General features: G+C 42.9%; 1 protein-coding gene across 1 annotated transcript in view; it reads left to right on the top strand.

Moving 5' to 3' along the window:
* Positions 1-4,814: 4,814 nt before the first annotated feature.
* The window catches only part of ptpn4a (protein tyrosine phosphatase non-receptor type 4a), a 331,217-nt gene continuing 308,414 nt past the window's right edge, over positions 4,815-27,617 (top strand). Inside the window, 1 exon segment of the mRNA XM_084314028.1 lies at positions 4,815-5,297. The gene's annotated coding sequence lies outside the window, so the exon portion shown is untranslated.

The raw sequence follows: 27,617 nt of genomic DNA, 5'->3' as shown, positions 1-27,617 counted from the left end.
TTGTGATTTATTTATTGTTAAGGTTCAAACTATATGTTTTCATATGCACTGGATATCATGGACTGGATTAGCCCCTTTCGTGACTGCGATGCAAGCCAGGGGCTCGAATACGCAGTCACTTATGGCTCCGTAGTAGCCAGGTTAATTTGCACCACCAAGCACTGCTTAAAAGCTAGCGGTGGGTCCAAAATATATCAGATATAAATTTCAAAGGTACCCAGCGTTCCATTAGGGTTTCACACACACACGGCGGGGTTTGAAAGCTCGGCGTTGCTAATAAACATTTTAAATCATTTTTATAAACTGGTCAACACTGCATTATTTCCGGCGTTGGGTGCATGATGCGCATGCGCTGTGATCACAGCGCAGGCGCACCAGGCAGCCAAATGCGGAAATACAGCCGTTTTGAGCAGTGTTGACCAGTTTATAAAAATGATTTAACTGGATATCTTCTTTGTTGACACAACATTCAAGTATTTTTTTCTATTTGTATAGAAACGGACTCTTAACCTGTTCCACCCGATGTGAAAATCTGCATAAAATGTATACCTAGGTAAATGGAATATTGCTCCACTTCTACAAGGGCTATTTGCATATTCTTGGTATCTAGGTACATCTATGGACCTCAGGGAATGTATTCACAGTGTCAGAAATATTGTGTCTATTACTAGGCTTGCTTAAATTGTGATGAAACAAAGGAGAATATGAATTATGATTTTTCTTTGCATCTTTGACAGTGAATAACACCATGATAATAATGACCAAACTTAAAAAACTGCCACTGACCTCGTTCAGTACCCTCTTGAGATCATGTGTACAAAAGATCTAAGGAAATTAATAAAGGGAAGATGATAAAACCGAAGGTTCTGTAGATACAGTACTGAATTCTCCCATCCGGACCAATGCAATTTGAAATATTATTATAGAATATAGAATAGATGCTTATACATTACCTTATTATAGCCAATTCGCACATTTATATATATACATATATTATCTTTCAAATGCCCAAGTTCAATTTGGATTTAGTATCACCAGGCGTGCATAAGAACAGATAATGATATCTACTGTAATGTACTGTACTTTTTTATTTTCACCACAGTGCAACCATTTTGAAACAAATTTCAGATCTAATTGTTGCTACATGCTAACAGTAGGGAGGAGAAACTAACTGCGTTTCAATATTTGTCAAAAACTTTACCTTTTGTGGCTTATTATCCTGAATAATAAGAGTTATTGATATTATTCATTCAGAACGCTGAACTTTGAACCTCCACTGAACCTGCCAGGAAGTGAAGTTCGAAAAAATTCCAACGCTGATTGGCAGCTATAGACCACTACACTTCCGCGTTACATTGAAATCGGGGAGGAGATTGCGGGGGGGGGGGGGGGCAAATGAATGAATGTGGATGAGAGCCTTGACATTAAGTGATTGCAGATACGGCTGTGGGGGTGCTAGAGACATGATCGAATAGACTTGTATGCGCCTGAATCTCCTGAACACGACGCGAGACATTCCTAATCGATCAGAACTAAATTGGCAGCGAAAAAGACAGTTTTTAAGTATCGATTCCCCATGCACATGCGCAGATTGGCCACGGAGTGTGACGCAACGCACATCCACCCTGTGCAATATTACACTTACTGTAGACTTCTGTATATTTGTACTGTATTCCTTTAATTCTATCTTATCATTCTCACAACACAACACCCCCTCTAATAGAACATTCCAGGGTGGATGTGCGTTGCATCACACTCCGTGGCCAATCTGCGCATGTGCATGGGGAATCGATGCTTAAAAATGGTATTTTTCGCTGCCAATTTAGTTCTGATCGATTAGGAATGTCTCGCGCCGTGTTCAGGAGATTCAGGCGCATACAAGTCTATTCGATCATGTCTCTAGCACCCCCACAGCCGTATCTGCAATCACTTAATGTCAAGGCTCTCATCCACATTCATTCATTTGCCCCCCCCCCCCCCCCCCCCCCCCGCAATCTCCTCCCCGATTTCAGAATCCCGGAAGTGTTGCGGTGGTGGCTGCAAAGAAACTACAATTCCCATGGTTCAAATTTTCAAAATGCGCTAGACTTGCGTCTATACTTTCCATAGCCGCATTTCTGGCAGACGTTTCTGGTCATGTGACATGTGCGCCCAATAGTGTGACGAGCTGTGTCTTTGCCCATTTCCACGTCAAACAGCCTGCAAACTATACCTGGCGTTCTATCGCCATGCTCTAAGACAAACTCTAACCTTAACCAACTTCGAAAGAGTGCCTAAGCTTAACCGTCGAAAGAACTTGCCTAACCTTAAAGGAAAACTCCAACATTTTGGGAAATTAGCTTATTTAACATCTTCCCTGGAGTTAGACAAGAAGATACATACCTTTTTTGTCTCTGTGCGTGCATTTAGCTTAGGGAACAGTCGCTCCGTTAGCATAGCTTCATCACTGGAAGTGAGGCAGGACAGTAGCGTGACGTTCCCTACAGGTTTGTTGATATTCTCATTCCTTCAAAGGATCCGAACCGATTGAAGTTTATGGATACCATGACTTAAAATCCTCTTACCTTGACGATTAAAAGCCTCCCCAATTTAGAAAACAGTAATCCAATGGCTGGTATTGATAATATACTACTAACTACTGGACGCTCGGAGCTAACCGGAGCTAACGCAGAACAGGAGGATGGTAAAGCAAATATAATGACTTCCTTTCTGGGGTTTTCAAAATAAAAGTGTGATGTTTATAGCAGCGGAAAATGTTTATTTTGTACATTATCTAACGTTAACACGAACCTAAACTAACTTTAGGTTAGTTGTAACGTTAGTTTAGGTTCGTGTTAACGTTAGATAATGTACAAAATAAACGTTTTCCGCTGCTATAAACGTTGCACTTTTATTTTGAAAACCCCAGAAAGGAAGTCATTATATTTGCTTTACCATCCTCCTGTTCTGCGTTAGCTCCGGTTAGCTCCGAGCGTCCAGTAGTTAGTAGTATATTATCAATACCAGCCATTGGATTACTGTTTTCTAAATTGGGGAGGCTTTTAATCGTCAAGGTAAGAGGATTTTAAGTCATGGTATCCATAAACTTCAATCGGTTCGGATCCTTTGAAGGAATGAGAATATCAACAAACCTGTAGGCAGTGGTGCGTTGTTAATATGGACTGAGCCGGCACGCAGGATAATGACGCCGCGCGCACGCGCATGCGCATATGTTCCCTCGCGCACATGTATAATAATACACTTTGTTTGTATAGCCTTTCATACAGAAACTGCAGCTCAAAGTGCTTCACAACAGAAGAAAGACAGGCATAAAATGAGCACATAAAGTGCAGACATATAAAATCAGTTTTTCACATTAGGATCTAACATCCCAACAGGCAACCTTGTTTATGGTTTGATTCAGTTTTAATATAAATAATAAAAATAAAGAGAAGATTAATTAATTATCTACTCAGTCCCAAAGTTTGTGATGTAAGTAAGACTGTAAACACGCATTTGTCATGTCTCATCAATCATGAACCACGATTATTTTCAAGAGAAACAAAACAGGCAAATAACCTAGCTAGTCAATCTGGACAAAAGCCTATATTAAAAAATTAAAACTGTTCAAATGCTGTTGCTGTTAGGTTAGTGTTACTTGCCTTCCTGCTCCTGGCGTCCACTCCTGGTTTAGCAAAACTAAGTTTGCTTTGAACGAGTGTCGCACTCGTCCTCATCTTCTTCTTGGATGGCATGATCCTTGCAGTTGTGATGGTGAATGAAGACAGGTAGTCAGATACTGTTAACTTATACATTGTGTGTGCGGACGTGGTTGAAGACACCGGCCTAGCGGCTATTGTTATGATAATGCGCCGGGAGGCAGGTAAACACGACGAGCCGAGTCGAGCGCAGCGCGTTCTTGAGTGCACGCGCATGCGCGCACAACCATGCATGTGCGTGCACGCGCTTCTGCTCAAATCTTTAATACTCAGTGAGCTTGCACACCGTGCTACCCCGTCCCATGAACAACGCATGCCTGCCTGTAGGGAACGTCACGCTACTGTCCTGCCTCACTTCCAGTGATGAAGCTAAGCTATGCTAACGGAGCGACTGTTCCCTAAGCTAAATGCACGCACAGAGACAAAAAAGGTATGTATCTTCTTGTCTAACTCCAGGGAAGATGTTAAATAAGCTAATTTCCCAAAATGTTGGAGTTTTCCTTTAACCAACTTCGAAGATTGCCTAAGCTTAACCAGTGTAGAAACTGGCGTCGGCCAATCAGAGAGCGTCTGCCAGAAATGCGGCTACCTTTGGTAGAAATGCGGTAAGCTTCAGTAAATCGAAAACTTAAAACGATCTAATGGCACTTTTAACCTATTGCTAAACTAACGTATTGATGATAATATACATTCTACATGCTTTTGTGACGTGTTAGTAATGTTAATACTTGAAAACGTTTGATTTGAAAATCGCAAATTTTTTGCATCACTCTGAAAAATGTGGATATATGATCATAATGTAATTTAAGGGTCGGTACCGACCCTCGCGGGGTGGAACAGGTACTCTCACGGGCTCCAGTCCACACGCATGCGCAATATGAAGCCCCGCCCAACAAAACAAGGTACAGGCCCCGACGCCCCGCCCACGTAAAGTAAAACCGAGTACAAGCCCCGAAGACTCGCCTCAGACCGAGTACAAGCCCTGAAGCCCCGCCCAGACGTTGGGCTTGCGGCTCTGCAGATATACCCTACACGACGAGTAGCAGCTGCAGAGAGAGAGAGCGAGCGAGCGAGCGAGCACTGACAACGAAACGGACTCAGCTGTGGAAAGTCAGAGCCGCAACATTAGCCTCTTCTGCTGTCTGTTATGACTCGATTCTAACATTTATGCCGGTCATACATTTTTTATTAATATTTTTTTTTACGAATGCGTGGGATTATTACAAACAGCATATCTCGGTTTTGAAATGTCTACGAGTTGTTCCGTCTAGCAGCCAATGATTACTGTGGGAGCTTCTGGCGTGTGGATTATTCGTTGTCGCCGAGCGAGTCGCAGGATCGAGCCCGGAGGAGGAGGAGGAGGAGGCCCCGCCAGGCTGGATGTGTGTGAAGCAGCAGCACCAGGCAGCAGCTCCGAGAAGAAGTGACGAAGACGAGGATCAGGATGGTGTCGCTCAGGTTCTGTCGCCACAGTTCGCAGCGGGTGAACTGAACTCGGATGTTCAGGCCACATCACCCCCCGGCGGCACAAATCATTTCCTTCTGCAGCTAAACATCATATTCCTTAAAAGCTGGCCGCCCCTGGAACCGTTGATGACGGTAAGACTGAGAGCAGAGGCTGTTAGCTGCTTAGCTTAGCGCTGTCACTTCTCTCTCTCTCTCTCTCTACAAGCTGCTCTTTGTGTGTAATGTTAGTCCACTACGACGTTGTAATAACGTCGCACTAAATGACCTTATTGCTAAATCACACACGGGGTTGTTTGTGTGTGATTTGTACTGTAAGCGTTTGAAAATAACCCGAGTGCTGCTGTGGAGCAGCTAGTAGCGCGTTAGCTCGTTGAGCCCATTCAACTTATTCCCTACAGCTGCGGACTGCGGTGCGAGTGTTTATTATTTCTAAACTGTGTGCGGTATAGTATTATGACTTTGTTTGTATGATTACTGACACACGAAGCTACAACTTTTCTATGCGTTATTATTGGAGTCGGTGTTGGCAGGTTAAGGAAACCCATCGAGACCCCTCCGGTATTAAGCAAGTCCTGCAACAACGATGTTGCAACGGTTCGATTTGGTGACATGAACACATGATGGTTCCGTTGCTCAGAGAGAGTGGTGTCCGTGGATCGTGTCTGTAGCCTGAGTGTGGTGTCCATGGATCGTGTCTGCAGCCTGAGTGTGTTGTGTCCGTGGATCGTGTCTGTAGCCTGAGTGTGGTGTCCGTGGATCGTGTCTGCAGCCTGGTGTCCGTGGATCGTGTCTGCAGCCTGAGTGTGGTGTGTCCGTGGATCGTGTCTGCAGCCTGGTGTCCGTGGATCTGTCTGCAGCCTGAGTGTGGTGTCCGTGGATCGTGTCTGCAGCCTGAGTGTGGTGTGTCCGTGGATCGTGTCTGCAGCCTGAGTGTGGTGTGTCCGTGGATCGTGTCTGCAGCCTGAGTGTGGTGTGTCCGTGGATCGTGTCTGCAGCCTGAGTGTGGTGTGTCCGTGGATCGTGTCTGCAGCCTGAGTGTGGTGTGTCCGTGGATCGTGTCTGCAGCCTGAGTGTGGTGTGTCCGTGGATCGTGTCTGCAGCCTGAGTGTGGTGTGTCCGTGGATCGTGTCTGCAGCCTGGTGTCCGTGGATCGTGTCTGCAGCCTGAGTGTGGTGTGTCCGTGGATCGTGTCTGCAGCCTGGTGTCCGTGGATCGTGTCTGCAGCCTGAGTGTGGTGTCCGTGGATCGTGTCTGCAGCCTGAGTGTGGTGTCCGTGGATCGTGTCTGCAGCCTGAGTGTGGTGTCCGTGGATCGTGTCTGCAGCCTGGTGTCCGTGGATCGTGTCTGCAGCCTGGTGTCCGTGGATCGTGTCTGCAGCCTGAGTGGAACATGATCCGTGTTGTTGTCACATTCCGAACAGGGCTTTCATTGAAGCTGGGTTTCACTGGAGCGGGTGGCTCATCTTATTATAAGCAAACCACCAATGGGAATAGATATGCATGCATGTTTACAATCGCATTCATAAAAAAACCCGCAACTATTATCCATCATCGGCTGTTAGCACTATATATATATATATATATATATACACTGGTGCGGTATATATATAATATATATATATATATATATATATAGGTTAGTGATTAGCACAAGTATTGTGGCAAATATTTAGTTGCGTGTTACTGTTAATTCGCAATCACTTGCATGTGTGGTCCCATTCATACTCTGTTGTTTATTGCAATTATTGCGACCCTCTTTTAATCATGCGTCATCATTAATCCAGGGGAGGAAACTAACTTTTTGGCTTACCAGCCAACTGGCGAGTATCTGATTTTTTTTACCAGCCAAACAGATTTTTTACCAGACAAAAAAAATCGCTAATTGTGATAATTACTTCTTTGTATGTCAAGCCGCGTCAATGTTGTGTATGCATCTGGGTAGGCACACTGTGCCTTTAAGACAGCACGGTGGTCTTACGACAGTGCTGTGAAGTACCGTCAAGTGTTGTGGTAACGTCAGTTGGGTTGGTGTGCTGTTGTGCACAGTGCACAGGTTGAGCTAGCCCCTTTCGTGACTGCGATGTGCAAGCCAGGGGCTTTTGAGCATGAAATAAAATGTCTAACCTTACGTCGTAGTCCGGTGCTTTTTTGGAAACATTATAGTCATAACAGATACACCTAGCTGGCTGCTTTGAGCACACAGGGCTAACGTTAGCTAGCAAGCAGCTATAGCTAAAACGCTAACTAGAAGCTAACCACTGTATACAGTTCCAGTAGACTAACATTACACCTCTGTGATTTAAATGTGTCCTTAGTAACTTATACTCGAGGGTTGTACTAGGGTTGGATGCAGTTCCCCGTTGGTCAGTCTGTCTGTTTTCCATCTTCTGCTGTGTTTAACGTTATCCGTTTGAGAGTGCTCCTGATGGCTAGCCTAGTACCGCGGGACTTTTATTATTATATGTCCGCGGGTTGGCCAGTACTGCGCAAACGTTTATTAAACATTATATATGTCTGCGGGTGGTCTTGTGCAGTGCTCTTGTGGCACTGTCAACTAAAGCGAACACTCAGAAGACGCGCACCGTTTGCCAGTGCAGTGATTGCAGAATGTTTTATTTTTTTGTATACTCGCCAGCAGGGGAGGAAACTAACTTTTTGGCTTACCAGCCAACTGGCGGGTATCTGATTTTTTTTACCAGCCAAACGTAAAAAAATACTAGCATTTGGCCAGTAAAGTGGCCTAATTTCCTCCCCTGTTAATCGTTTTATTCTACCGAAATAACTGGTCCGATGTGGCTCAGGTGTGTTGGCCAAAGCCTCTTGTAATTGTGTGCAGGGACCGAAACTAAAGCCCGCCGCCCGCCAGGGGCGGTCTGTTTTTACCTTTGGCGCATGACACTTAGAGGGCTGCCCGCCGTGTGGCGTGTAGACGTGTAGTTCATAAGCAGGCCCCTAAAAATATTTGTATGCGAACGGTAAAAATCAATTACGCGCACGCTGTGCGAATACAGATTATAGCCTCTCTCGTCTTTTTTTTCCTCCGCTGCGAGATCGTTAAAAAACTACAAGTCCCACATTGCACTCAAGCCAACGGTCCAATCACAGTAGAGTGAAGTGACTGGTTTCATGGGAAATAAAGCAAATGACCAATCGGAAGCTACTTCCTGAAACTCCGCGATCAGGGCTCTCGTTTTCCGAGACACCAACTTATTATAGTCTCTCTTACCAATAGCAATAGATTTTAGAACACCTAGATTTATCGATAGCAATAGTAATATAACGTTAATGCAACAAAACGAATGCCTTGCTTTGTTAATCATAACGTTGATGCAGTAGCGTATGTCGGTGTGTTGGCTGTAACGGACATGACAATAACATAACGTGTACACATTAAAATTGCGATAATCTATTCTAACATTTTCAAATCGATGCAGTTGAATTTCCCCCTTAGGATCGATGCATTGTTACACCCCTACACCAAAGTCACTGGCCCACTGTGTATCTGTGTGTATAATAACTTGGCTAGCGTTATCAACAGCAGAGGTGGGCAATGGGTCCAGCTGCAGCACCGGAGTGCAAGCGATGTGATGTAATTGGCAGACTCGACTGTCAATCAATGGTCTACCTGACACGCAAACTCAAACAATGTTTCTGTACTGGAGGTGTGATTGATTGATTGATTGAAAACTTTATTAACAGATTGCAGAATGGGTACAATACAGTACAGCTCAATACACACAATTGTTAAGGGGATGCAGACCAGAGAAAGACTTTCGTCTTGTTTACATCAGGGTCCCCCATTTCAATTAATCAGGAAAGTGTACAGTAGGAAAGTGTACAGTATTTCAATAGGCAACCCTGAAAGGATTCTTTTTCTAGAAGAGCAACACAGCCAAAACAGACAGTGGAGCTGTTTGCAGATAGCAAGCATTTTGACTTATTGCGTGGTGGCGATGTCTCGCAGATAATACAACTACAAGTATGATTATATAATATATATTGGCCGGTGAGTCAAAAAGTTAATTTCGCTCCCTGATTGTGTGGTTTGTGATCGATGTAGGATATGAAATGAGACGTCCTCTTTTTTTTCTCCTCTTCTCGATGATGTAATCCTCTACCATCCGTGCCACATCTTTTGGGTCGCAGTCGGTTTCTCGCTGCTTCTTTGCTTCCCAGTTGGTTGGCTGTTGTTGCTGTAAGAGATCTGTCTTTTTGAGCACCGGCTGAGCGGACATTAGTCATAGAATTAGAATCCGTTCTAAATCCAGAATGTCCAAGCACAAGAGGATTCACTCTAATTCCAAGGATTGAAATTCCTGGATTCGGATTTCCATGTCTGTCTCTAAACTGATGATGACAGCTGAGCTTTCTTTTGGAATTATGCCTGTGTTATACATGTATATCAGGGAATGATGCCTATGTTATCCATGTATATCAGGGGCCTAGGACGGAAAAGAAGGAGATGTACCACCGGCCCAGCATGTTGATTTGACTTTCCAAAAAATTTCCACAAGGCCCCCATTCAAATTCTGCCAAGATGAAGATGGGTCATTTTACACTCGCCCGGTCTGCAAATTATACTCGCCACGGACCTGAACGCTGTCTCTGTAAATGGCTTAGACCTTCCATGCTTATTGTTGACAACACTGTCATCAGCGAGGATAGCAGCAGGTTGTCACAGCTCGAGTATTACACTGTTATTACCCCTAGAGAAGGCGACCAGACTCAGCGGTCAACAATCCTGTCCTTATTTCATAACTTGTTGTGTCCTGTTTGGTAGTAGCTGACCTAATACTAATCGTTTTGCTGTGAATGTTACCAAGGGCCTTTTAAACTCCTGGCCCACTTAAATGCTTGTCAGACCAGCATAATATCCTAGATTTTTGAAATACACTACGACCTGTCCTTGCATATGACTTTAGAATGATCTGACTGTCGCATCACCTTTTACTTGCTCAGGACCATTACCCTTATATTTCCTCTTATACAAATGTTAGTTCTGATCGAGTGATCCGATTGTTTATTAATTATCACAATAAAATACACAAACTTGAACTTGATACATAGATGATATGTAGCTGATTATTTGCTTTGTTTACCATTGCTTAGCAACATGTGACAGTTTGGTTGTTGCTATCGAGTTTGCAACCCGCCTTGCTAAACCTACCCCACGTGACGGTGCCCCCTGGTACTTGGCAGCAACCACTGTCTTCGGTGGAGTGCTATAGCCAGAGTGGACCAGAACGTCTTGGTTTAACCAGCTTAGCCAGTTGGAAGGCAGAGTCAGGTGTTCAGGATATCCAAAGAAATTACACACAAGGGTTGTCCCACTGCAGACAGAAAAAATGCCAGATTGGGTCTCAGTTAGGGCTGCTCGATTATGGCAAAAATCATAACCACGATTATTTTTATATGAATCACGATTATTAAACGATTACTCTTTGATTTCAGGACATCATAAGACAACGACTGAATTTGTTTTTACCTTTCTTCTCGACCAAAGGCTGCCTGTAATCTGTAATCTTCTACAAATTCCCAAAGACGTTTCAAAATAACTGGAGAAACGCGCCACGTCTCCCTCCTCCCTCTGGACACGGGCTGAAACTACTGTTTGGGCTTGGTGGGAGGGAGGGGCGGAGCACACCGCTGTGAAGGAAGGGTGCACTGCATTTACAACATAAGACTAAATGAGAGCCATGCAGCACAATAATTGTTTCACACAAATCTTGATTAATCGCTAGAGATGTTCCGATACCATTTTTTCCTTTCCGATCCGATTCCGATACCTAAGCTTTGGGTATCGGCCGATACCGATACTTATCCGATACCAGTGCATACATTAAAAAAATAAAAAAAATATTATATAAATTATAAAACTTTTTTTTTTTTTTTTTAATACAGCTACTGTTTATATACTGTTTTTTAGTAATAACTATAAAGTTTTATTCAACAACAGGTGATTGTATAGATTAGTATTAGTATCAGTAATTGAAAACTCTCAATGAGTTCACCCACGGAAAGGTTGTTGGCACATTAGTTCCACACGGACATTATTCGTTGCTGCACTTGCTTCCACAAGAAGGCTCCGTTTAGTAGCAGAGGCTCTGTTGTTGTGATTTTTGCACAATAAATATTAAACATTCTCTTTTGAGACTCCGCCTCAGACTCTTATCATTTGGCACTAAAAGCTAAACATTGTCGCCGATATGGCTGTCCGCAACATGTCATTAATTGTGTATGCGACGTGCAATTGTGCAATGACGACGTTACCGTGAGCTAGGTTAGCTAGCATCAGAGCTACCGGTATATGGAAAAACGAACGTTACTGGTGACATTGTGATTTAACTTGGAATACTCCTTTGCCAACTTGCTGTACTTTGCTTGCAGGTCTGCAGCCATTATTGCTGGATTATGAATAGCCCCAACTTTAGCCAAGGTAACGTTATGGCTAAACCTTTAATGTTAGTTAATGCTAGCTTTCGGTTAGCTGTTCAGCTAATGCTAATAACATCAGAGCTCCCCGTCAACAGCGCTCTGCCGGGACGATGGCATTTTAAGAAAGTATCTGCTCTGCTGTTAAAATGGCAATTGACACTTTAATTCACGGTCGATTAAGCACACGTTTGTTTTATAATGCTCACTCAGTGAGTAGGGTATATCTACAGAGCCCAACGTCCGCAGTGTTGTTGATAAATTACGTCATATGGTATCAGAGCGCAACATTAGAGGGTACTCGCCGATACCGATACCAGCATTTTAGGCAGTATCGGCGGCATTTCCGATACTGGTATCGGTATTGGAACAACTCTATTAATCGCCCCAGCCCTAGTTCACAAGAGTGCAAGATTTGTGTGTACAGTAGCAGCTAAACACGAGTTATGTATGAAATGGGGGAAAGGCTTGTTTGTTTATACACATTGATGTAAAAAAAAAAAAAAAAAACACAGAGGCCTATTTTTCATCAACTCTTGTGTTCCATCTGCAACTTCCGCTCTTCAAAGCTCTGCTCGATGCTCGTACACATAGTGCAAACGGATGTGCTTAGAAGATTCCTGGGCTGGGTGTTTAATGGCCTCTCTGCTTGTGCCTTCATAAACCCTCGTGATGGTGTCCCTTCATAAACCCTCGCGATGGTGTCCTGCATTATAGAGGACGGGGACTCAGCTGGTAAAGGATAACTGGCCTGTGACGAGAGTCCTGCTTCACTGGCACTGGCAGTACACCTGAAACCTGCCCTCCCTATGGTTTCCCACTAGGTAGGGAGAGAGAGAGGCGTACAGATATGTGTGTATGAGGGGTAATGGGGATGAATTGCGTCTGTTAGCAGTACACAAAGGAGGGTAATCCCAGGGGAGAGGGAAGGAAGGAAGGGAGCTAGCGCACTCCTACGCTGTACGTCACACGTCACAGCCTGCTAAACACCTCTGCCCGAAGAGGGACAAAATCTGTACCAACGATTTATTTTAGCTGCTGTGACCAGCAGCTCTATTGGTTGCTCTGTCAGTTGGTTGTAGGGTTGGGTACCTTCACATTTGAACCGATACCAGTACCAGTTTCTGGAATTCTGGAAGTACCCTTTTCGGTACTTCTGTAATAACAAAAACAATAATTTCAGTTGTAAAATAATAGAACATTTAAATAAGTCCAAACTTCTCAATTTCAACATTGTTATTTATTTAGAACATTTTATTGTTGTAACACACGACAGAAAATAAATCGCATGATCATGTATTATGTTTTTAAATGTTTAAATATCAACAGTATCTGCCTGGCCATCCTTAGTAAATATGATCAAATTCCTCTGACCTCGTCTGGTCTTTCCAAAGACCTAAGAGATGGGACAGTAATATATATTTGTGGAAAAGGCTCCCTCTTGTCTAGTATATTACACTCTTGTACTAAACATGTAAAGGTTCCAGAAATTTGGTACCGATTTGATCTAGTGTGAATCGGTACTCGGTAGCAGGGAACAAAATTTACTTTTTGACTTACCAGCCATTTGGCTGGTAGATTTTATAAACTACCAGCCAGGCAGATTTCTTACCAGCCAAAAATTTAAAATAACTTTTTAGTATATCGCCATGTGTTATTATTACTATATAATACTCTCATATGCTATTTTCAATTAATATCATAAACAACATAAGGAATATTAGCATAATTTTGAGTGGACTGAAGGAATGAGTCAGCGTTAATAGTTTTAAATGCAAATAATTTATTGAAACATAAGTGGGGTCGGGGACACACACACTGTTTCAACTCACCACCCCTGCATCATATTGTAGTCTAGTCTGTCTTCAAACTTCCACTCCTCTCGAAACCTTTTTATATTTGAATATCAACATTATCTGTGCATCCTCAGTAATCCTCAGTTTACTACAATATACTCCTCTCCTGAGTCCTGACTAGTGACTTCATCGTCTTTCCAAACGCACGCACACACAGAGAAAGGGAGAGTGCCGCCCCCATTTCCCTTTCCCCAGTCCACACTGTCTGCTGTTCTCTATGGCTCTGCCGCTGATCAGGATTAGCTTGTTAGCTTACGCTAACATAACGTTCATTTCGGGCGATGTTGGCATAAAGGAATGGCGACGATGCAATGCATGTTAGATGCATTTGACCCGTTGTGAGAAGAAGAAAAAACCACAGACTTATTTCGGCTCGCAAAATAGGCACACTGCTGTGTAGCTCTGCTCTCAGGGAACAAACTTAACTTTTTGACTTACCAGCCAGTAGATTTTAAAAACTACCAGCCAGGCAGATCTTTTACCAGCCATTGGCGGTTCGCTGGTACTTATTTTGTTCCCTGCTCGGTAGTGATGTAATTGGGTCGGTTCGGTACCCAACCCTAGTTCGTTGGCCATTTTGCTCTTATGTCACGCTCAGGTTGGGCTTCCTTTTAAGAAGCCGTAAACAGATAATTGAAGCATTACCATGTAAATGAAATTAATACGGACCACAAACGACAACAGCGACTGGGACACTGTGTTGACATGATAATCCTAGTAATCACACTGGAGTGTTTCATACACAGGAAAAAAGCTTCTTTCCGCTATTGTAAACACAGGAAGGACACGGCGGTGGTTACGTTCACCAACTAATAGACTGAAAGACTTGAGTACCCTGTATAATGTGAGAATATTAATGTTTGTGTGTGTAAACACACCCACAACTATATTACTGGCTCCCCGTTGTCCTACGCGCAGGGAGCGAAATTAACTTTTTGACTCACCGGCCAGTGGCGGGTAGATGGGAAGAGTCTACCCGCCAAGCATATTTCTTACCTGCCAATATATATTTTATATATAAAATTTTTTTTTAAATAAAATATATATTATATAATCATACTTGTAGTTGTATTATCTGCGAGACATCGCCACCACGCAATAAGTCAAAATGCTTGCTATCTGCAAACAGCTCCACTGTCTGTTTTGGCTGTGTTGCTCTTCTAGAAAAATAATCCTTTCAGGGTTGCCTATTGAAATACTGTACACTTTCCTACTGTACACTTTCCTGATTAATTGAAATGGGGGACCCTGATGTAAACAAGACAAAAGTCTTTCTCTGGTCTGCATCCCCTTAACAATTGTGTGTATTGAGCTGTACTGTATTGTACCCATTCTGCAATCTGTTAATAAAGTTTTCAATCAATCAATCAATCACACCTCCAGTACAGAAACATTGTTTGAGTTTGCGTGTCAGGTAGACCATTGATTGACAGTCGAGTCTGCCAATTACATCACATCGCTTGCACTCCGGTGCTGCAGCTGGACCCATTGCCCACCTCTGCTGTTGATAACGCTAGCCAAGTTATTATACACACAGATACACAGTGGGCCAGTGACTTTGGTGTAGGGGTGTAACAATGCATCGATCCTAAGGGGGAAATTCAACTGCATCGATTTGAAAATGTTAGAATAGATTATCGCAATTTTAATGTGTACACGTTATGTTATTGTCATGTCCGTTACAGCCAACACACCGACATACGCTACTGCATCAACGTTATGATTAACAAAGCAAGGCATTCGTTTTGTTGCATTAACGTTATATTACTATTGCTATCGATAAATCTAGGTGTTCTAAAATCTATTGCTATTGGTAAGAGAGACTATAATAAGTTGGTGTCTCGGAAAACGAGAGCCCTGATCGCGGAGTTTCAGGAAGTAAACAAGAAAAATTAGAGCTTCTGATTGGTCATTTGCTTTATTTCCCATGAAACCAGTCACTTCACTCTACTGTGATTGGACCGTTGGCTTGAGTGCAATGTGGGACTTGTAGTTTTTTAACGATCTCGCAGCGGAGGAAAAAAAAGACGAGAGAGGCTATAATCTGTATTCGCACAGCGTGCGCGTAATTGATTTTTACCGTTCGCATACAAATATTTTTAGGGGCCTGCTTATGAACTACACGTCTACACGCCACACGGCGGGCAGCCCTCTAAGTGTCATGCGCCAAAGGTAAAAACAGACCGCCCCTGGCGGGCGGCGGGCTTTAGTTTCGGTCCCTGCCTACGCGGAGAGTTTGACGACGTTCGGTCACCTTGAGTTCCATACTGAACTGTTCACGTGGCCAGCGGTGAACACCGTACTCATTCTCCATGTTGTAGAAGCCGTGAGGCTGATGGTACCTTTGAATAATGACAAGCTCAAACACCATATTCACATTGATCTCATCTCAAACTCCGCCCTCTTTTCTTGATCCTTTAACCTCTTAAAGGAAAACTCCAACATTTTGGGAAATTAGCTTATTTAACATCTTCCCTGGAGTTAGACAAGAAGATGCATACCTTTTTTGTCTCTGTGCGTGCATTTAGCTTAGGGAACAGTCGCTCTGTTAGCGTAGCTTAGCTTCATCACTGGAAGTGGGGGAGGGTTTGAGCCTGACGTTCCCTACAGTGCCCTACAGTCACGAAATACACTCCAAATACAACTCCAAAACGTTCCTGTAAACATGTTGTGACCTATGTATTTACCACGTGGAGAAATAAAAAATAATTGAATTCGACAATTATGTTTTCTAAGCAGATATACTCTCTGAGCGCAGTCAGTGATTTCTACGTGAAGCCGTGTTTGTTTACATTCTCATTCATTCAAAGGATCCGAACCGATTGAAGTTTATGGATACCATGACTTAAAATCCTCTTACCTTGACGATTAAAAGCCTCCCCAATTTAGAAAACAGTAATCCAATGGCTGGTATTGATATACTACTAACTACTGCACGCTAAGACACTCAAGCAGATAACGAGAGCAATGACTTCCTTTCTGGGGGGTTTCAAAATAAAAGAGCGACGTCTATAGCGGCGGAATACGTTTATTTTGTACATTATCTAACGTTAACACGAACCTAAACTAACGTTACAACTAACCTAAAGTTAGTTTAGGTTCGTGTTAACGTTAGATAATGTACAAAATAAACGTATTCCGCTGCTATAGACCTCGCTCTTTTATTTTGAAACCCCCCAGAAAGGAAGTCATTGCTCTCGTTATCTGCTTGAGTGTCCGGTTAGCTCCGTTAGCGTGCAGTAGTTAGTAGTATATCAATACCAGCCATTGGATTACTGTTTTCTAAATTGGGTAGGCTTTTAATCGTCAAGGTAAGAGGATTTTAAGTCATGGTATCCATAAACTTCAATCGGTTCGGTTCCTTTGAATGAATGAGAATGTAAACAAACACGGCTTCACGTAGAAATCACTGACTGCGCTCAGAGAGGAGTCGTTCGGCAAAAAATTGTTCAGAGTATATCTGCTTAGAAAACATAATTGTCGAATTCAATTATTTTTAATTTCTCCACGTGGTAAATACATAGTCGCAACATGTTTACAGGAACGTTTTGGAGTTGTATTTGGAGTGTATTTTGTGACTGTAGGGCACTGTAGGGAACGTCAGGCTCAAACCCTCCCCCACTTCCAGTGATGAAGCTAAGCTACGCTAACAGAGCGACTGTTCCCTAAGCTAAATGCACGCACAGAGACAAAAAAGGTATGCATCTTCTTGTCTAACTCCAGGGAAGATGTTAAATAAGCTAATTTCCCAAAATGTTGGAGTTTTCCTTTAACAGGCACCCAGAAAAGTGGCTATTTTTCTTTACTTGAACTTGAGGACTGCATACCTTTTTTGCAAAGCTTAGCTTTATACTTATAGCACATGCATAAGCCTGGTCTCTTTTGAAAGATAACATTCTGAGGTTACTAATGCAAAAAAGGATAATCACTTTTAGGGCTGAACGATTAATCGTTTTAAAATCGAAATCGTGATTTGAAATGATGCAATTAGCAAATCACAAAAAAAATTCGCAAATTTCTTTTTTAGTAATTCTTTTTTAAATGTTTGTAATTTTTTGTAACCAGGAACTCCCATTGAGATACAAGATCTCCATTGCAAGTTGTTGTTATTGTTGTAGGAACGGTTTGGGAGAGGGAGGTTAGGGGTTTTAGATTGTGTGTTGTGAAGTTTAAACTTCAGAGAGGGAAAGTAAAGTGCAGAAAAAAGGTACCGTTGGGTACCGGTATCGATTCCCAGGTAAAAAGAAACATTTTCAGGCTCGGTGTCCCGAACAGACCCAGTGCGTAGGCCAGATGCAAGCCGCATTTTACAATAAACCTCTGTGGGGCTGCTTAAATTTTTTTTTAATTATAATTGCACATTTTATCGCAATCGCAATATCTGTCCGAAAAATCGCAATTAGATTATTTCCCAAAATCGTGCAGCCCTAGTGCTAATGAAATAGAGTAACAGAGGTCTGAACTTGAGTTGAACTTGAACTTGTGTACTCACATTTTTCTGTAGTGGTTACAAGATTCCATATTCCAATATTCCAGCATAGAGGTATAAGCTGGAAAACACTGCGGTTCCATAGCTTTATGTAGTACAGGTCCAAATCTGGTTCAAAAATGGGTCTTTGAGAGACGTCAGAGTATAACCTGTGACAAAAAAAGTGGGGTTTTAGATGGGGCAACTGCCCACTAGGGCCAGGCGAGTAATCAAGTTTCTTCTTTTATTTTTGCTTCCCATGATCATGAAAACAACATCAAGGTAAAATGATTATTGTGTTGCATGCCGTTTTGCTCTCATTTTGTCTTCCAAAGTGCTAGCGTCCTTGTTCTCATATCTATTCCCTAAACCTAAAGGTACAGTTAACAGTACAAATTAGGGATGCCCCGATCGATCGGCCACCGATCGTTATCGGCCGATACTCAGTATAAATATGCAATCTGTGAATTCTGATAATGAGTCATATTCGCCGATCGCGGAAACCGATCAAGCGAAGATCTCACTCGCTGTCTGTCTCAGACACACACGACCTGCAAACTGCCGCTGCTCCTCCTCCCTAGCCCCGCCCGCCCCCGTGTAGAGTTTGTAAACACTGAGGACTGAGAGGAGGCTCCCCTGCTCGAGTCTGTAGTGCATTCGACCTGAGCTAACGTTAGCTACCTAGCTATCGTTACTGTTTAAACAAAATTACCCAGTCAACTATTCACATTTAGTAGGCATTGTCTAACGGTATTTAGCCGGCTAGCTACTGATAGCTCCTGATATCAACAAATGATCCAGAAAGTCTAGTAGTCCATGTTCATACCTCCGTTAGCTTGCGTTAGCTTGCCATAGCTGACGTTAGTTCTCTGTTCAAAACGAAATGTCCCATTGAACTAAAGTTCTGTCTTAACGTCATCTAGCCGGCTAGCAGTAGCTACAGATAGCTCTTGATATCAATGTCTTATAACATTGATTCAATGCGTATTGGAGCTGAGGGCTTGCTGAATGTGAAATGACCAAAGAACCGTAACGTTACCAATAGGGTCCAGCTGCAGCGCCGGAGAATCCTTTTTGGAGCTGGAGGCTACTAGAGTACACAGACAGTGGAGCTGTTTGCAGATAGCGAGCATTTTGACTTGTTGCGTGGTGGCGATGTCTCGCAGATAATACAAGTACAAGTCTAATTATATAATATATATATTTTATAAAAAAAAATAAAAAATTATATAAAATAATTTTTAATTTCTTTTTAATCAAAAACAATCGGTATCGGATCGGTATCGGCCGATATGGCTCACGACGATCGGTGATCGGTATCGGTGGCAAAAAACGTGATCGGGGCTCCCTTCGTCCCACTCTAAATGTTGCCGATACTAGCCCAGTAGGACCATGATACAAGCCTTCTGTGGGAGAGAGGAGCAATAGCCTACATTGCATGCAGCAGGGAAAGGAATTTGCAACTGAGACAAATTCAGTGGGAATAGCTGTGGTTGATATGCCGTGTTATCTACACTAAGGGATCTATACACTGCAAGATTCTGATATGATTTAGTTTAGCCCTGTCTAGGGATGGGTACCTAACCGATACCGGTACCGGTACCTGTGAATCGATACCGGTACCCAACGGTACCTTTTTTCGGTACTTTAGTCTCAAGAAATTTAATTTACCTACCTCAGTCGTAAAAAAAAAAATCCAAACTTCAAATAACTACAATTTCGACAGTTTTCGGCTTGTCATTGCTCCGACTGCTTTGTTGTTGAATCAAGTCAAATCCTAGGTAAGCATATATTGTGCGTGTGAACGTTGACATGAAAAAAAAAAAGTAAAATTTTTTTTTTTTTTTTTTTTTTTTTTTTTTTTGGTTTCTCACTTGATTCGATACTCGGTAGTACCGACGTGTTTCGGTTCGGTACCTCAAAAGTACCGAATTCGGTACCCATCCCTAGCCCTGTCCCAAATTGAGTATATTAATAGATTAAATTTACCAAAGCGGAAATTGAGAGTGCAATTCCTGTTTCTCAGAGGGTTTGATGTGGTTGTCCGAACCACAGTGTAAAGTGTCTTAAACGTCAGCATTAGCTTTTTCCAGTCTGGAAACGCAGGGCGTACTGTGTTAAGGACCAGCCAGGTAAACTGAATGATGTCATTGCGAGGAGAGTACCATCCATTAGCTGGTCCATTAGTTAACCAGGGAGTATACTGAGTTCTAGCTGCTTCATAGAGACGAGAGGAGACATGCCTAGAGCCTGGGACTCTCTCTCGCTCTCTTTTTCTCTCTCTCTTGCTCTCTTTCACTCTCTTTCTCTCTCTATCTTGCTCTCTCTTTATGGCCCGCTCCCATCTCTCTCTCTCTCTGTCTGACAGCTCCTCTCTGGTTTGGGCCTGGGACACTGCTATCTCTCTCTTTCTCTTCCTCTATTTTTCCCTCTTCTCTCTCTTTCCCTATGTCTCTCTGCATGGCTCTTTCTCCCCTTCCCATCTGTCTGTCTGTCTGTCTGTCTGTCTGTCTGTCTGTCTGTCTGTCTGTCTGTCTGTCTGTCTGTCTGACATCTCCTCTCTGGTTAGACATGCCCTGAGCCTTGGACACTGCTCTCTCACTCTCTCTCTGTCTCTCCATCGCTCTCTGACAGTTCCTCTCTGGTTTGTTTCAACATCGAAACACACACCCCAACACTCAGCGCAAGGTTCAACGTGTTGACAGCTCATAGTAGTGGTGTCACTTGACAGTCTTGCTAAGAAGACCACTGCTTAAGATGCTGCACGCAGGGTTTCTGTTAATACAGCCAGTAATTACTGTTCTTTTTATCAGCAAAATTTGTTGAAGTCCGACATTTAAATCTCTCAAATTTAAATCTAACTCAAACAGAATGTGTGTCATGTGTGTTTACCTTGCAATGTAGCTGGATTCCCAAGGTGTGTGTGTGAACCAGGAAAACTAACGAGGACTGGAGTAATGCTTGTTGCCAGGGAACAAACTTAACCTTTTGACTTACCAGCCATTTGGCTGGTAGATTTTTAAAAGTACCAGCCGGGCAGATTTTTTACTAGCCAAAAATTATAAATAGCTTTTTAGTATATCGCCATGTGTTATTATTACATATAATACTCTCATATGTTATTTTCAATTAATATCATAAACAACATAAGGAATATTAGCATAATTGAGTGGATTGAAGGAATGAGTCAGTGTTAATTAGGGATGCCCCGATCGATCGGCCACCGATCGTTATCGGCCGATATTCAGTATAAATATGCGATCAGTGATCGGTGATAATGCTTTATTTTCACCGATCGTCAAACCCGATATCACACGCTGTCGCTGAGTTCTGTCTCAGACACCGGTGGTGCGGCGTCTGCTCATTCCTCCAGCCCCTCCCGTACGCATGTAAACACGGGTCTAGTCTAGTGAGACACGGGAGGACGGCGTGTCGTCTCCCTGAGCTAACGTTAGGTTAGCTACCGTTACAAAATGACCCAGTCAACTATTCACTTTTAGTTTAATACATGATGAGGCATTGTCTAACCGAACGGAATCTAGCCGGCCAGCTACCGATAGCTCCTGACATAAACAAACGCTCCACAAAGTCTAGTAGAGTGTATGATACCTGTTAGCTGTTAGCTCACGTTAGCGCAAGCTAGTTCACTGTTCAAAACGAAATGTCCCATTGAACTAAATAATTCACTGAGGCGTTGTATTAACGTTATATATCCGGCTAGCAGTAGCTACAGATAGCTCCTGATATCAATGTCTTATAACACTGATTCGATGCGTATTCGAGCTGAGGGCTTGTGAATGTGATTTAACGTTATACCAATACTAGGGTCCAGCTGCAGCGCCGGAGAATCCTGGCCGTAGCTCGAGGCTACTCGAGTATAGGTCCAGCTGCAGCTCCGGAGAATCCTGGCCGTAGCTGGAGGCTACTAGAGTACACACAGACAGTGGAGCTTGTTGCGTGGTGGAGATGTCTCGCAGATAATACAAGTACAAGTCTAATTATATAATATATATATTTTATAAAAAAAAAATTTTTATATAAAATAATTTTTTTTATATAAAATAAATTTTAATTTCTTTTAATCAAAAACGATCGGTATCGGATCGGTATCGGCCGATATAGCTCACGACGATCGGTGATCGGTATCGGTGGCAAAAAACGTGATCGGGGCATCCCTAGTGTTAATAGTTTTAAATGCAAATAATTTATTGAAACATAGAAGTGGGGTCGGGACACACATTTTATTTCTATTTTTTTTAACTGTTTTAACCATGTAGTGTAGCACTTTGGGATCCCAGTGAACAAAAAGTGCATTACAAATCCAATCTATTATTATTATTATTATTATTATGTGTGGCTGCCGCCCTGGCGGACATCTGTGCTCTACTGAGTGCACCTTTCTAGTCTAGAGAGAGAGCGCTGATTCCCCGTAGCTGAACAGGGTTGCATTTTGTCAACACAAGTTGGAACCCTGGAGGAAGCGATATAAGGAAACGAATTGCTCCGCTAATCGCTCATGTTGACCCCGCCCCCAAGTCGCTCACCGCTCACCTTTAATCGAGCGCTCCCCGCGTTTTTTTTGGAGCATGGTGTAAATTAGCTCAAACTACAACAGTCTACACCCCCTGGGCCCCTTAACAATTGTTTGTATTGAGCCGCATTGTAATTGTACCCATTCTGCAATGTTAAATAACGTTGTTTATCCATTCACTAGCTCTATTAAGCGATGATAGCTAGCCTAGCCACAATGCTATGGTCGCTGCCATTAACGTTAGCATGTAAGCTAACGACAACATCAATGGCGTCAAAACAGGATGTGAGTGACAAAGCCTGAACAGGATATCACAGGTTCACCCTTCTCATTGGTTGAAAATGGCCTTCATGTTTGTACATCGCCATCTGTTGCTTTGGCATTGTACTACATGTATATTACATCAGTGTTAAACCACTGTGAGCGGCCTGGAGGGAGTGGATTGGAGCGGAGGAGAAGCGGTAGATGCAGTGTATTTTGTTAGCCGCCAGGTGACGGGCAGACCTTAAATTCTAATCGCCAAAGAATAAATCTACAAGCCAGTGGCGCTGGGCGTGTAACTATTTTGTACCCTGCTTGTTGCGTTGGAATACAGCTAGCTACCATAGCTATGGAATACAGCTAGCTACCATAGCTATGGAATACAGCTAGCTAACATAGTGTTGGAAATTAATACAGCTAGCTAACTACCATAGCGTTGGAATACAACTAGCTACCATAGTGTTTTCTAAAAGATAAAAACAATGGTTTGTGTTTGTAAGTTTCCATTACATTAATTGTGTCAACAACATGTAGTCTAGTTTGCGTATCATTCATATTGTTGATTGTTTACGTTTGAACTTTAAGGCTTGCTGTTGTGCTACACATAGACCAAAATACTCTTCTGTTCAATGAGTGAAGGGAGAGAGCTGTTGCAGACAGTATTCTACTTTTAGTTTTACATATATATGTATTGATGCAAAACAGAATTATTCAGCAGTGTGTTGTGTGTGCGTGCGCACTGCGGTGGTCAGGAGCGCGCAACAAGATGGTATACATTATGGTATATGAATAGTATATTCCACTAGCAGTATGTGGTGTGCTGTACATTTGAATCTGATCTAATTTTGCACACGGCCATCTCATTATAATGAGCTGGACAGGTGTGTACAGTGTGAACGTGAACGCGTATCTGCCATGCGAGACTAGACGAGCAGGCTGTCGTAAAATCTGAAGTGTCCGACGTTCTGACTCCTCCCCCGGCTTCACTCGGCCACTCGGCTACTCGTCTACTTTCGAGGCGAGCCGAAATCAATCTCGAACACGCCTATTGTAACGACCCTGGAGCTGCTGTACTGGTTGTGAATGGGACTAGGGTGATTTTATGACTGGCTGTGGACACCAATGTGACACTGCCTAGGGTGACTTTATGACTGGCTATGGCAGTGCCTAGGGTGACTTTAGGACGGACTGTAACAGTGCCTAGGGTGACTTTATGACGGACTGTGGCAGTGCCTAGGGTGACTGGACTGTGGCAGTGCCTAGGGTGACTTTATGACTGGCGGTGGCAGTGCCTAGGGTGACTTTATGACTGACTGTGGCAGTGCCCTAGGGTGACTTTATGACTGGCTGTGGACACCAATGTGACGGTGCCTAGGGGGATTTTATGGCATATATGTGCTTGATCGATTTTTATGCTTCATAACTGTCAGCAGCACTACAATGAAATACAGATCATTTTGAACATTTTGGAATGTTTAAACCACAAACATTTCTATGTCCACAAAAATAAGTTGGCAGTAATCTTTAATGTTGGTCTTACATTACATGTTTGCTTGACATAATAGATTAGAGTTCAGTGGTTTCCGGTGTTGGGGACAGAACCGTTCACAAATGTTTAGGGTGTATTTTTCCCTGTTTTTTTTTTCAGTGTACACCCAGAAGTCTATCTTGGAGTTCTAGAACTCCACGTCTTCCAATGGCAGGTAGCTATGGTTACATCGTCATTAGAACGTTCTGTTCTCGAAACGATTCTCTCGCACGTGAGATTGTAGAGCTACAACTCAAAGGGGTTGAGACTGTCCATTTGACTGTGGCCAGAGACGAGGCTCTTCTCTGCCACTGACTGTCATCGACGGCTCCGTCAAAGAGTCGTCTGTTCCTGTTTCACCAAGAGAAGCAGCTGCCTGGCTGTTCCATTATGACTAGAGATGTTCCGATACCATTTTTTCCTTTCCGATCCGATTCCGATATTTATCCGATACCAGTGCATACATAAAAAAAAAGATATATAAATTATACGTTTTTTTTTCTCCCCCAGATACTGTTATACTGTTTTTTAGTAATAACTAGAAAGTAATGGTATTTATTCAACAACAGGTGATTGTATAGATTTGTATTAGTATCATTATTCAATGAGTATGGGGCTGCAGCACTGCAGATATACCCTACTCCAATGATCCACACGGACATATTCAACATCCTCTTTTGAAACTCCGCCTCAGACTCTTATCCTTTGGCACTTGGAACTTGCTGTACTTTGCTTGCAGGTCTGCAGCCATTATTGCTGGATTATGAATAGCACCAACTTTAGACACGGTAACGTTATCAAGCTAAGCTAGCTGACCTAGCTCGTCTTCCCGCATTGACATTTGATAACGTTAGTCAGCTAACGCTAGTCAGTAGCTACTTAACTTAAATACAATTCACCGTGGGTGCATTATTGTTGATAGACGGACAGTGTCAGGTCCTGGAGAAAGGACAGGCGATCATCTGATTTGATGTAACGGGCGGATGTTGTTCCAACTAGCTATCTTTTCAGCTAATGCTATCATAACACCAGCAAAACACATCCCGTCCGAGCTCCCCGTCACACCGCACTGTCGGGGAAAATGGAATTTAAGAAAGTGTATCTGCTGTTAAAATGACACAGCATCACACTTTAAAACACGTTCATTGACATTTTATAATCCTCACTCTCCGCAGGACTCGGCAGGAGATAAATTACATCATGGGATCGGAGGCTACAATTCACGTGTATCGGCCGATACCGATACCAGCATTTTAGGCAGTATCGGCGGCATTTCCGATACTGGTATCGGTATCGGAACAACTCTAATTATGACCTGTTGGAAAGTCTCTGTCCGGCTCTAGAATGATAAGAGGCGGATGGGCTCAAAGGACTAGGGATGCACCGATCCGACTTTTTCAGTCCCGATACTGATACCTGGGCTTTGGGTTTCGGCCGATACCGAGTACCAATCCGATACTTTTTTTTTTTTTTTTTTTTAATCAAATCTTTTTTTTTTTTTTTTTTTTAAACAAGAAACAACACAACTCGCAACACAATAATAACAATAATACATAAAAGACATCCAAGAACATAAACTAACACAACAATGATTAGACAATACATTATACAGATTATACATTTACCGGTACATACATAACCAGTCAAAATAAGTTGTCACAAAGTAAAAGGGAAATAAAATATTTACTATAAAAACTGGCTTACCGAGCCCCCTCCACCTCCAGGCCCGGCAACCGCAAGCCACAACCCCGGAGGACCCACAGCCCGGCCCCCCAAAGCACCACGCCTCTTTAGTGCCTCGACCCGCAGAGACCCCGAACCACGGCCCCCCCCAGTCCGAGCCCACGACCACCAGACCCAGATCAGAAGGGGGTCAGAAAATATACATAGGATCACAAGGTATGAAAAATAATAAATAAAACAAAAACACAAAAGACACCAAAACCACCAACATACATGAATATTCGCTCGTTCTCTCCCCCCCCCCCCTCTCGCCCCAGGACCCCAACGTGAGACATTCATATAATACCTTATTCAGTACTCAATTTCCAGAGTCATATGCGTTCTTTTAGTTTTTCTACCACAGCCAACCAGACCGCGATTTTGGCTTCATTAACACCTATGACACGTGCAGTGGAAATCTCCAAATAAATAACATCAAGATAGGTGAGAATCCATACCTTTGGACATAACTTATCTGGTTGTATCCAGCGTGAGGCAATAAATTTTTTGGCAGCCGTCAGGCCAGCCAAAATGAGTCTCTTTACATGTACAGAGGCCGGCAATTGAGAAACATCATTCAACAATAAAACAGACGGCAAGGCCGGTATGGTTAGAGAGAAAATCTCTGATAACTGAGTGGTAACATTTTCCCAGAAGATCTCAACAGGAGGGCACTCCCAGTACATATGCATATATGTTCCAATGGCACCGTTTGGACACGAGGTACATCGAGAGTCAGGTCTGAGACCCAATAGGTTCAATCGCCTGGGGGTCAAATAAGTCCTATGAACAAAATGTAGATGAATCTGTTGGTGATCTGGGTTGCGTGATGATAGCCTAATATTTTCCCAGACTGCATCCCAATCAAAATCTATATCCAATTTAGGGATATCCTTTCTCCAAATCGTATCTAAGGGTAGGTCCTTATATGAGGACTTAAGTAAGTGCCGATAAAAGTCAGAGACGAAGCCTCTCGATGTCTCTCTGTCATAAAATAATTTGTGAAACCGGTGTCGCTCTAGTGGAGCGTCCCATGGAACTCCATGAGCCTTCAGAGCTGCCCTCATTTGTAAATAAAAGAAAAAGGAGTTTCCGGGGAGATCAAATCCGTTGGATAGGTCCTGAGAAGACCGGATACCAGTCATTGAAGATATCCCCCAATGTATGGATGCCTTTCCCCTCCCATCTAGGGTATCTAATGGGTCGTTGTCCAATAAGGAGCAAATTGTTATTGAATAGTGGGGAATGCGTGTGCCATTTATGGCGGTTAGTGCATGCTTTCTGGGTGTCACGCCAAATCTGGATCACATGTGTGATCAGAGGGCCAAATCGTAATTTGCATTGCTTAATTGGAATGTTGGTATACACGATATCTTGAAGTCTATGTGGGGACACCATCTTCTCCTCCAATGGTCGCCAGGACACAGCTGCTTGAGAGTCAAACCAAGTGATAAGAGGTCTCAAAGAGTAAGCTTGAAAATAATACTTGAAGTCTGGAAATGCTAAACCCCCATCCAGGGTTTCCGTTAGAAAAAATTGTTGCCGGTCTCCGTGACCTGCAAGATTTCAATCTACCGGACAAATGAGATTAATTCCGGTCATAGTTTATTGAGCTTTATAACAATTGATAGGCAGGCTATATAAAGAATGTCATC

The sequence above is a fragment of the Notolepis coatsorum genome (assembly GCF_963971535.1).
Source record: "Notolepis coatsorum genome assembly, chromosome: 5".
NCBI classification, from domain to species: Eukaryota; Metazoa; Chordata; class Actinopteri; order Aulopiformes; family Paralepididae; genus Notolepis; species Notolepis coatsorum.
Note: the sequence above shows the minus strand (reverse complement) of the source record. Positions and strands in the feature narration are given on the sequence as shown.